Raw genomic sequence first — 13,311 nt, 5'->3', positions numbered from 1 at the left:
GCCCATTCCTTGGGATTGTGGGCGTAGTTCCTGCTTCTGGTTCAGGGATGGACGGAAGAGAAATGGGGAAGACTGAGCTCGAGGGAGGAAACTCTCGACTTATTTTACCATTCGAGTCATTTCTTGCGCTGAGAGAGACCATTCTGGACGGAATTTACATAATAATTGTGCATTTCAGTACGTTTTTTTTTTCGGGGGTTGGGGGTGGGGGGTGGGGGGGCGGGTTGGGTAAGAAGGTTTTTTTTTCAAGGTTTTTTTTTCCAGAGGAAGGACTTAGCTGTGGTTAGCAGTTTCCACATATAATAATCCTATATCAAGAGGATATAAAATGGTCAATATATTTACTTTAATATTAAATCAAGCTAATTTACCAACAGAGGGTATATGACAAATAATGCAATTTAATAGCAATGTAATATAAATGAGTCCAGTCAACTGCACATACATGATCACGCAAACACGTGGATGAGGTTTTGCTAGCCCTTTTATAGCCCTGGTTTCATTCAACCATAGTTACTTAACTACAAGGATCTACATCAGTGCAAAGATCAACATACGTGTGTAGATATGCTTAGACTTTATATATATATATATATATATATATATATATATATATATATCTATAGATTTAATATATAGAGATAATAGATAGATATAATATATACACATATATAGTATATGTAGTGTGTGTATGTATATATATATCACGATATACATATATACATACATACATATAACATACATATATATATATATATATATATATATATAATATATATATATAATTACAATGGCCACGATGCCCTCAAATTCTAAATCTGAAGTGTAATTTAGGTTTACGAGTTTATGACAGGAAAATCGTTCAAAAAAAAAAAAAAATAAAAAAAATAAAAAAAAAGGATGTCATCATCAAATTACGTTTGGAAACAGCAGGCCGGAGTCCAGATTACCCCAAATTAGAGGAAGGGCCGAAGACGGTTGAGAAAACGCCGAGGAAATGAGGTTTTTAAAGGAGGCGTGGCTAGAAAATCCTTTTTTCCCCTCTTGGCTTCTTCTTCTTCTGTCTGTCCGAGGACATGAGAGATGACGAGGGGAAATGGAGGGAGATGGGTGAGAACAAGCCATCTTTGAGCAACAATGCCCGCCGATGCCATAACGCAGCCATTCACCCCTGACGCACAAAAGTCAGGGAAATAGAGACAGATGGACGGACAGACAGACAGACAAACAGACGTGCAGGAAGACAGGAGACGGGAAGATGTTTGCCTGTCAGGAAATTCTGATTAATTGGAAATTGGTCCTAGTTAACAACACCAGAAGTTCCTTGAACAAATTTTGGTGTAACTGTTTTGAATTTCTCACTGGCGATCAATTCACAGCATCCATTATAAAACATGCTCTTTTTTATATTATATGCACATTTGTGATATTGTAAATTGTATAGAACATCTGTGCATATATTATATATATATATATATATATATATATATATATATATATATATATATATATATATATATATATGTGTGTGTGTGTGTGTGTGTGTGTGTGTATGTGAGTGTGTTAATGTAGCTACAAATATAATTTAATATACAATTCACTATAACTAGATAACAACTTACACCAGAGTGGAATTGTAATTGGTGAGTGGTTCGTCACCGGCAGGATTCGAACAGTTTAGATAAAAAGATACACAGAGGCTGAGCCACTGTCTATTATATAAAGGGTTAGTGAGTGGATGCAAATAAAATGTATATTAATTCTGAAAAATAGCAGATAGAGGGATTATGGTATATCCTAAAGTTTTCAGGTAGACTGATAAGAGACAAAAATGCAAATGAAATAAATCAAAGTTTGCTTTCAGCAAAAGATAAATATAAATTATAAATGGTAAACTTAATCATATTTCATAGGGTATGAAGCAACCATAGAGAACGAAAACAAGAAACAACAACAAAAACAATAACATTAATGATAATAATGCTAGTGGATTAAGGCAATTATAGGAGAAGCATATTATATGGTATTGAGAATTTTGCAAAGCTATCATTATTTCAATTTTGGTGATACCTGACCTCTGTGACCCTAAAAAAAAAAAAAAAAACTATCAAGGCTGAAGGACACGTTTATACTTTTTTTCTTAAACCTCTCGCATCGCAAAGGACCTATGTGAAATTCGAAGTTCCTCCAGTCATGTCTTTCCTGAGCTTTCACTTTAAAAAATCTCCAGCCTCTCCCGTCTCATAGCTGATCCTCCTGGTGCCCACAGAAGTCAAATTGAAAATCTCTATGTGTTAGCCTCCTCTCTTTTAACATAAAAGCATATAATGTTGATATATAAAAGCATATATATCAACATTATAGATTTCACTGAAAAAATCGCAGGGTAACCGACGCAAAAATTAAGAAGGAAAAACGAACGAAAATCGTCACAGAGAGAGAGAGAGAGAGAGAGAGAGTGGCTCTAAATCTGTCGAAAAATGATGCATGGAGGTGGGAGGGTATACTACGGTAAAGTCGACTCTCCAAGCGGGTAATCAGGTAATTCGACCCTTGGGAACACACTCGTTAAAACTTCCTGGTAAAGTTTGACGGACTCGTTCCGTTCTACGTCATCCCCCTGCACCCAGCCAACCCCCTTCCCAACCCCTCCCTTTACCGCCGCTCACGTTTTTCTTCTCTCTCTCTCTCTCTCTCTTCCCAATAATAAGGTTATGATGTTAGTCCATATTTTAGCCCTATGCCCGAAGGCAAGGGTGGTCTTATACAGGGTGTCCATAAAGTCCCAGTACCATTCTGAGCAATAAATACTTGTAATGGTACTGGGGATTTATGGACACCCTGTTTGGGTGATTCATTAGCGTCATATGTTTCGTTAAATTTTTAGGTAATTATAAATAGCGTATTAAATCATTTAAATTTCGTGTTATATATCAAAGCCAACGAAACATTTTCTTTCGATGATCCTTTAATATTTTTGGTTAGTATTAAAAAAATATCATAGTTACCCAGTCAAAGTTCTTACGAACAGATTTGTCGCGAAAGGTTAACGCGAAATAATATTTAAATTCAATACCAAATCAAACAGTTCTGGGCTCATAATATGAAGCAAATGCAGGTGACCCTGTTTTGCAAAAAGAAAATAATAATAATAATAATAATAATAATAATAATAATAATAATAATAAATAATTAAGAATAAAAATAAAAAATAAATAAAATAAAATAAAATCATTGTAAAAAAACAATCAAATAAACATAAATATATAAATAAAAATAAATAAATAGATAAAAAGCGGTCGGATACACAAACTCTTATTTATGTATTTTTTGCCAGGTTCACTTATAATACACACCTTTTGATGAAGCATTCGAAAGGTTTGGCGATCTCGAAAATTATTTTTTGAAAACCTCAAGAAGAGAAGAGTGAGAAGGGGGACAGAGAGACGTCACCGAACATTTACTTCTCGGAGCACAGTAGAGGGGACGGGACAAACCGGAAATACCCTGTCATTTGCATGTGCCGTTGCAACAGAAAATGCGGGAGACACAGCAGACGATGGCTGGGGTTGGGGGGAGGGGGGGGGGGAGGAGGTTACGGTTGGAGGGAGAGGATAAGGAGAGAGAGAGAGAGAGAGAGAGAGAGAGAGCTACTGGGCACCACCACCATCACCACCACACACGGTTCCTCTGGTTACACGTTTGCGTGTATTTTGCATAAGTATGCGACCGAAGACATGCGGGGAATCTCTACGACAGGAATGAAGGATCAGATTTGGTTTGCTTTAGGGCGGCCCTCCTCCTTCTCATCCTCCTCCTCCTCCTCCTTCCCCTCCTCCTCCAGTTCCGACGGATGGATGGCCTACCTTAGTCTACAGGCCCAGCCAGCCCTGTTGACTTTCCATTTAGCAACAGGGTGTGGGAGAGGGACGTCCATTGCTAACAGGCCTATAAGTTTACTCGACCTAATGGCAGAGAGGTTGACAGGTCATCTTTGTTCAGCGCCAGTGACCTGGAGTACTGACCCGCCCAACGTTCGTTTCTTTGTACGCTGATCATGGCTGCTCAGAGACCAAGGACCACGCTGGTTTTAAGCCAACTATGAAGCCAGGTTTATCGAACAGTATCTGTGTATGGATAATTGCATCCTAAATGCTGAAGTGTACACGAAAGTGTCCAACGAGCCTTCAAGCGGAGCTGTATGGCACATACAAGAAGCAAACGTTAATTGCCGTTGTCACAGGAGTAGAAAAACTGAATCCAAGCCACTGGCCATAAATGCACAGCAAAAAAACGCAGTGAATACGAGACAAAAAAAAAAAGCAGAAACTTGATGTCCGAGTGAGGACAAATATAATGTTATACCCAAGATTGACCTTTATAACTACGATGAATATTTATATATGCAAATGACTCTTCAATTTAGTCCAAGAGTATTTCTGGAACGCATTTGCCCTCTCATTAACTCCTCGGGGGTGGTACCCCCCCTGACAGCCCTTTCCCTCTGAGATAAAAACAGCCAAACACAAAAATCCTACCAACGTCTGTCAAAACACGAATGAGATATTTAATGGCTTGAAATGACTTTAATACTGATGTTCACTGAGCAACCTTCTGTTTATTATGATGTTGTGCGACGCACATGAATATCCTTTTATATAAATTGGTCAGATGCGTGCTCTCTCTCTCTCTCTCTCTCTCTCTCTCTCTCTCTCTCTCTCTCTCCTACACAGCATCCCGTTCCACTCGACCATATTAAACGTACTTTACCTGGTCCTCCCCTACACCCATACTCCTCCCCTTGAAGGATGCTACTATATGTGTAATATAAAAAAAAAAACAATCATTCTATAAATGAGTGACATCAGAGAAAGAGTCTGCGCTTTTTTTTTTAAGTTGCTTCTATCGCTTGATCCCTATCTCTGCTATTCGCAAATCATCCCTTTTTTTTCACTGTATATAATATTTGCTTAATAATAAAAAAAAAAAATAAAATACAAACCAACTCTTATATGACATCCCAAAAATTAAGATGAATTTTGTCTTCGTTACACACAAAGAAAGTGTGTTGTTTGTTTGTATGGCGTTTTTACGTTGCATGGAACCAGTGGTTTATTCAGCAACGGGACCAACGGCTTCACGTGACTTCCGAACCACGTCGAGAGTGAACTTCTGTCACCAGAAATACACATCTCTCACTCCTCAATGGAATGCCCGAGAATCGAACTCGCGGTCACCGAGGTGGCAGGCCAAGACCAATCCGACGATACCACTAAGGCGCTCCACACAAAGAAAAGAAACTGAAAACTTTCAGATACTTAGAAAACCTTGAAACGCTTTCACATCTGCATAATGAGGTAATGGAGCTATTTTCTATTCATTGTTATGTCTTAGGCGAAACTTCCGTGAATAACCTCTGACGAAAGACTGGCTTCACCAAATCATACTGATGATGAGTCAACTCTTATAGGATGTTAATCTAATCCATTCTATTTTCTTGTTCTTTTCTTGTGCAGGATGTTACTAACGCTGATTGCACGGGGATCCGGCTCGACCAGTTTTAAGATTTTTTTTTTTTTTAAACTTGTGGTTCTATAACTTAGATCGTTTTAATGGGTTTTTGTTTATAATAGTCATACAACTTTACAAATCTCGTGTCCGACGGATGCTGTTTTAACAGTTCAAAAGGACCTTGTGTGAAAATGTCTGCTAGTATCTTTTCTGTTGGCACTCCTCTCCTCATTCCTATTTGAAATTCTTAGTTTATCACCAATTACTAATTAAGTCATTTTTAGGGATAATATGAAGTTTCGACGAGTTATTTTTTTTCTGAGTTATAAATTCTATCTTGTTTTCAAGCTGGAGTTCAAGTGTGAAAATGATGTCTAGTATCTTCGCTTTTGACACTCCCTTCCTTCAACCTATTTGAAGTTCTTAGGTTTCCATCAATAACTAGGTATTTTTTTTAGGGATAATAATCTTCGACGTCTTCATTTTATATATATTATCATATATTATATTATATCTATAATATATATATATATAAAATATATATATGATACTATATATATATATATATTATTTAGAGTCATATATATATATATATATGTTTTATATATATATGAAAACATATATTTATATCTGTTTATATATATATTTATATATATTTATTTAGATATCGATAAATATATATATACGATATATATATATAAAATATATATGTATTATATAATAAAATATATATATATATATATATATATTATTATAAAAATATATAATATAATATATATATATATTTTATATATATATACATATATATATATATATATATATATATATATATAGTATACATATATATACAATATATAATGTTATTTATATTTATAATCATATTTAGATATTTTTGTTATCTTCTTTTTAAGTTTGGTTCCTGTCTTGGTCTTACAGGATGCTATTAATATTTCTCCTTTGATATAATCCTTCTTCATTTTAACTGGAGGAAAGTCCATTCAATTTTTATGAGATAGCAGTAATCTTCCTCAAAATTCGTATTTCTATTATCGCAGGATATAAACGACCATTTTTAGACAATCTGCCTTTTGCCATTTTTTCGAAAGAATGTTGGTGACTGTCCACCCACAAGGACGTACCTGAATGCCATTTTTTGGACCAGCCCGAACATGAATTATTTATCGACCGCCATTGCAGAGATCTCAGCTGCTCTTTCCTCGCCAACTTTTTCTCGGCTCATGACAGTCATTCTTATCTGGCCAGATCCAAACGCATACAGGATTTCTAAGCGGGCAGTGTTGTTTAGGGCTGATTATACATATTACAATTAAAAAACGTAGTTTTTTTCTTCCCTAATGCAAAGTCTTATTTTCAAGGGAAAAAAACTCTCTCTCTTACGCACATAAGCACACACTCACACGGCACTGGAAAAAAATGAAAGACGAAAGACGTAATTAAACAGAAATAAATGTAGTAGATACTTAACATGTTCATTAACCCAGAGCGTAAGGTGGGAGATGAAGCCAAGGAGCACCCAGTCTCAAATTAGGACTAAGCATTTGGCCTCTAAAGATCCCCACCTGTGACGTCACACTTCCAAGAACAAAGTTTTTTTCTTTTTTTTTGCATTTTTTTTGCAACGACATAATTATACATAACCTCCCCAAATTTTTGTTTCTCATAGGGCTACAGGAATGATCCTTATTTGTTTAGTTTATCAATCAAAATAACCGTATTCAATATTCCTTTACGTGGAATCTGTAACCATACATGCTAAATGGAATTTTTTTCTCATGGTTAATTCTTGACAGGTTCATTATTATTTATTATATTTGACATAACGACGGTTATTGCACTGACCTTCAGCTTTTACTTAAGAATTACTTGTATTTTCATCTTAACCTCGTCCATGCCTAACATTTCATTACTTGAATTCTAGATTTGCATAACCAAAAATAAACGACCAGAAAAAGTTGAGAGATCACAATCTTGGAAAAGAAATAGAACGATGAGGCAGGAACGACTGAAATCCTGAACTTTGAAGGGTAACTCTGCCGTTGTATCCTAAAATGTTATATAAAAAATAATTTTCAAACTGTTTACTTAAAGGATCAACCTATTTAATTTTCTCTTAAACTATATAGATACTGAACATCGCATTGGTTTCCTAAATAAAAAAAAAAGTGAGATTTATCTGCAGAACCATACATCCAGACGTTTACCATACGCAGTCCTACTGAGTGTTAAAGAGTGATAAAGCCAAGGTATATCGAAATAATGTTATGGCAAAAATAAATAAGCTTTCTTTGGCTAAACATTCTTATGGAATAGTAATTAATTGTTAAGAGTGCATCCGAGCGGAATGCAATCCTATGTATAACATCCGCAGACTTTTCTATAATTAACAAGTTCCTCTGTCGTTACCAGCATAATTCCTCTCCTTCAATCTAGACATGTAGGGAAATAACGTACAAGCGTATACATACACTTATCAAAACACACTCAAATCTAAATACATGTGTGTTCATATATATTATTTATATATTGTATATATTTATATCATATATATATATATATATATATATATATATATATATATATATATATAATATATATATATATATATATATATATATATATATATATATATATATATCCTTATACACCTACCCAAGAATGGTTAAAGGGTTATTATTTATTTATTTATTTTTTAATCTAAGCAAATCTTCAGAGGTGAAGCTGCTACCCCATACTCTTCCATTCGGGCTACGCACCTCTGCAGTCGACTAACGATAAGTACACGATTCGCTGTATGGGTCAAATAGAAGCAGTTTAGTTTTTAAAAGGATGTAGCCATAAGTCGTTCTCGCTCTCCAGCGGATCGATCGCAGGACATTTGCGGGTGAGACGAGTATCATAACCACTAGATTTTGATGGACCATGTATATATATAATATATATATATATATATATATATATATATATATTTTTATAAAATAACATGCATGCTGCGTGTGTGTGTACATAAACACTTTAGCGTAAGTAACAGGCCGTTAAACAATGCAATTCAAGACTATGAATCAATGATGCAGATGCATTAATAATTAACGGTACCAAATTCCTACCATAACCGGAATCACATTCCAGATGAAATTTTACCACAACTATTTCTCTGATTCTTCCATATTTCATAATGCAGGAATATAAGGGATCTTCCGAGAGAGAGAGAGAGAGAGAGAGAGAGAGAGAGAGAGAGAGAAGAGAGAGAGAAAGCATATAATCCACAGAATTCCGTTAGTCCCAGAACCGAATCTTTAGAATTCCATGCCTGAGAGGCAAGGCTGCTCTAACTCTAACATCAAGAGGAATGTGTTAAAAATATCACAACAGTGCGCCTCGAGAGATATACTCGGGTCCAGAGTCCAGGAAATGAGTCTAAAGTGGCCGCATTGAGCTACACATGAGAGAGCCGAAAGTAGCCCTGGACCAAATTCTGAAGTGTCGCTTGAGTACGACTCAAGGGCAAAGGAGCTCCGTTTTATTGCTGGATGGTGGACGAATAAAGTGCGCCCTTGGGAAAACATTCACTTTTTTCCTCTCTCTCTCTCTCTCTCTCTCTCTCTCTCTCTCTCTCTCTCGTTTTTATTGTATATGTGTGGGCGTCATTTGAAGTACTGTAAGCCTAATTATCTTGTCCCGATTATTCAACTTTGGAGAACAAAAAATACCACTTCCACAGAAAGTTTCTCCTCCTTCAAATTCTGGTGACTTTTTTTACTTTTATTTTTTTAACGAGTAGCTACAATCATACAGCTCCTTATAAAAATACATAACGTGACCATACGATGCCTAAGAAGTTACGATAAAAAAAGAACTCTTAAAAATAACCCTGATATAAAAATGCTGAAAAATGCTATACTAATACTTCAAGAATGTCTAAAGTATTTTCTCCTTGAAATGGCAGCTACAAAACAAAATTGCCTTTTCCTTTTGTTCACACATTTGTTCACACAGCCTCTCTGTTTCAGTAGGCATAGCTCGGCACTTGAGGGTACCGAGTGCCAATCGACCGTTGGATGAGATGGGGTGGGCGAGACTTAAAAACCTATGACTTGTATCTGTCAAAGAAAAAAAAATAAACGAAAATATTTTCTTACCAATAAACCGTTTCCCCCGACAGAGGTACACAGCGAGAGAGAGAGAGAGAGAGAGGAGAGAGAGAGAGAGAGAGAGAGAAACAATGTGTATATTGTTGTATATCCATACAACAATATACACATTGTGTGCCTACGCAATTTATGCAGTGTATTGAATATGATAACAGAAAATTACCATTGCTGATAACATCCCAAGGTTTCTTTTTTTCTGTGCCTTCCTTTGTCCGTCTTATTCTTTTTATTATAATGAATGTGATGGCCAATGAGACTAGCAATGGAATACCAGTATCTAGACAACCCCGAAGGAAATCGGTAAATGTAGGGAAGAAAAAAGGTTGGTAAGGCCGTTAGGGAATGAAAAATGTTGGTTAGGGAAGAAAAAAAATGTTGGTTAGGGAAGAAAACTGTTGGTTAGGGAAGAAAAAATATTTTGGTTAGGGAAGAAAAAAACTGTTGGTTAGGGAAGAAAAATGTTGGGTATAGAAGGAAAAATGTTGGGGTAGGGAATGGATATTTTTGGTTTAAGGGAAAAAAGAAAAAAATGTTGGTTCAGGGAAGCAAAAAAAAAGGGTTGGTTAAGGGAAGGAAAAATGTTGGGAAAAAGAAAAAAATAGAAGGAAAAAGTTTTGGTTAGGGAAGAAAAAAATGAGGTTTGGTAGGGAGGGAAGAAAAAAAATGCTTGGGGTAGGGAAGAAAACTGTTGGTTAGGGGAAGAAAAAAAATATTTTGGTTTCAGGGAAGAAAAAACATAATGGTTGGTTTAGGGAAGAAAAATGTTGGGTATAGGGAAGGAAAAAATAAAAAATTTTGTTGGTTGGGAAGGGAAAAATGATGGGTTAGAGAAGGAAAAAAAATGTTGGTTTAGTGGAACAAAATCTGGTTGGTTAGGGAAGAAAAAAAATGGTTGGTCAAGAAAAAAATAAATAAATGTTGGTTAGGGAAGAAAACTGTTGGTTAGGGAAGAAAAAATATTTTGGTTAGGGAAGAAAAATATGTTGGTTAGGGAAGAAAAATGTTGGGTATAGAAGGAAAAATGTTGGTTAGGGAATGAAAAAATATTTTGGTTAGGGAAGAAAAAAATGTTGGTCAGGGAAGCAAAAAAATGTTGGTTAGGGAAGAAAAATGTTGGGTATGGAAGGAAAAATGTTGGTTAGGGAAGAAAAAATATTTTGGTTAGGGAAGAAAAAAATGTTGGTTAGGGAAGAAAACTGTTGGTTAGGGAAGAAAAAATATTTTGGTTAGGGAAGAAAAAAATGTTGGTTAGGGAAGAAAAATGTTGGGTATAGAAGGAAAAATGTTGGTTAGGGAATGAAAAAATATTTTGGTTAGGGAAGAAAAAAATGTTGGTCAGGGAAGCAAAAAAATGTTGGTTAGGGAAGAAAAATGTTGGGTATAGAAGGAAAAATGTTGGTTAGGGAAGAAAAAATATTTTGGTTAGGGAAGAAAAAAATGTTGGTTAGGGAAGAAAAATTTTGGGTATAGAAGGAAAAATGTTGGTTAGGGAATGAAAAAATGATGGTTAGGGAAGAAAAAAATTTTGGATAGGGAAGAAAAACCGTTGGTTAGGGAAGGAAAAAATTGATTAGGGAAGAAAAAATGGTTATGGAAGAAAAAATGTTGGTTAGGGAAGGATAAGAATTGGTTAGGGAAGGAAAAAATTGGTTAGAGAAGAAAAAATATTGGTTATGGAAGAAAAATGTTGGTTAGGGAAGAAAAACTGTTGGTTAGGGAAGGAAAAAATTGGTTAGAGAAGAATAAATGTTGGTTAGGGAAGAAAAAATGTTGGTTAGGGAAGGAAAAAATTTGTTAGGGAAGAAAAAATGTTGGTTAGGGAAGGAAAACTGTTGGTTATGGAAGGGAAAAAATTGGTTAGGGAGGAAAAAATGTTGGTTAGAGAAGAAAAAAATGTTGGTTATGGAAGGAAAACTGTTGGTTAGGGAAGGAAAAATGTTGGCTCTTATTGCAAAAGATACGATCACAGGCCCAACAGTTACTAACTTAAAGATTAGAAGAATCTGGAATAACATAACCATTGACAAAGTACTACAGGGACAAGGAATCGTCACTAAGCAGAGTAATGAGGATGTCACTTATCTTTATGAAGTAATTGTTAAACGAGGTAATTTGCAGAGAGAGAGAGAGAGAGAGAGAGAGAGAGAGAGAATGTTACCTTGCAGGTGTATGGAGAAAATTGAGAATGTGAGGTAATGAGCGTCCAATAGCAAGATTGGGACACTTAGTGATACTCCTGAGGCTGTCAAAAGCGCTGTTCAAAATGGATTTGAGGCGCTGTCGATTAAAAGCAAATTAATTAAGAGGAGATGCAATGCTTAAAGAATTAGATTCTGGCGATTATCCCTAAATCCCATGACCAAGAAACCATTAAAAGGATAAGATGTGTCTGGGGCATATTACCAAGGACGACATAAAAGTTACATAGAATTGAGACGACGTACTTTCTTAGACTGACAACAGGTTTGCAAAGAGATGTATTTTGTCACAGAGACACAAAGCGCTACTTTTCCGCCCTGACTGTTGGAGAGTATATTGGATGCTCCTTTGGACGAACTATACCTGACTTTACTAACTACTAACGCGTTTAGTAGTCAGATGTTTATTGAAAACCACCGAAATAATTCTGAAAATCATTGTTGCCAGTCCCATGGCCAGTCTTATCACCCAACCAAGAAACGACAGCAATCCACCACGCCAAAACATCTAAACATCTCAAACAGTGAAGAGAGAGAGAGAGAGAGAGAGAGAGAGAGAGAGAGAGAGAGAGAGCCTGATTTGTGGGAAAAATTTGGATAATGAGACTTCTATTGTTATATACTGATGTCTTTTTGCACATCATGGATGACCTCATATTCTATACACGCTTGTTCATCTCTCTTCACATTTTTGCTCGCTATCGTATTTGTCAATTTCCGCAACCATTCTTATTATACAGTAATCATGGATTATGATTTTTTTGTCAATTTCCACAATCATTCTTATTATGCAGTAATCATCGATTATGGTTTTTTTTGTCTTCCAAATTATCCACGCCCAATGAAGCCCGGCGTCTGTTAGGCATAACTATCTTCTTTTAATATATACTGCCTTGTTTTAAATGCAGTAGTATCTGGATTCTTCTTTAAGTTTATATCACCTCAAATGAAGTTGTTTTGATAATTCTTATTATCAAGATATTTTATAGGATCTTTACTGTCTCCCATGGTGAACTATATATATTCAGTAACGTTAGTTGCACATATATATATTAATTTCTTTTGTGTATATATATATATATATATATATATATATATATATATATATATATATATATTGTATGCTATACACACACACACACACACCACACACACATATATATATATTTATATATATATATAGTATATATAATATTTAGTATATTATGAAGTATGTATGAATGCATGTGGTTCTAAAGAAGACTTCCTTATGGCGATATAAAAAAAACCGAGTCAGAGAAAAATAATAGTGACGGGAAAAAGAAAGAAAAAAAAAAAAACTACGAATACCATAAGCTTTCGCTGAACGCGAGCGGCGTCGTCACAAACGTCACCTTTACGTCACATCAAGAAGCAATTTGTTTGCTGTTTTTTTTACTGTTATTGGTTGTGTA

This window comes from Macrobrachium nipponense, chromosome 12, assembly GCF_015104395.2.
Source record: "Macrobrachium nipponense isolate FS-2020 chromosome 12, ASM1510439v2, whole genome shotgun sequence".
NCBI classification, from domain to species: Eukaryota; Metazoa; Arthropoda; class Malacostraca; order Decapoda; family Palaemonidae; genus Macrobrachium; species Macrobrachium nipponense.
Note: the sequence above shows the minus strand (reverse complement) of the source record.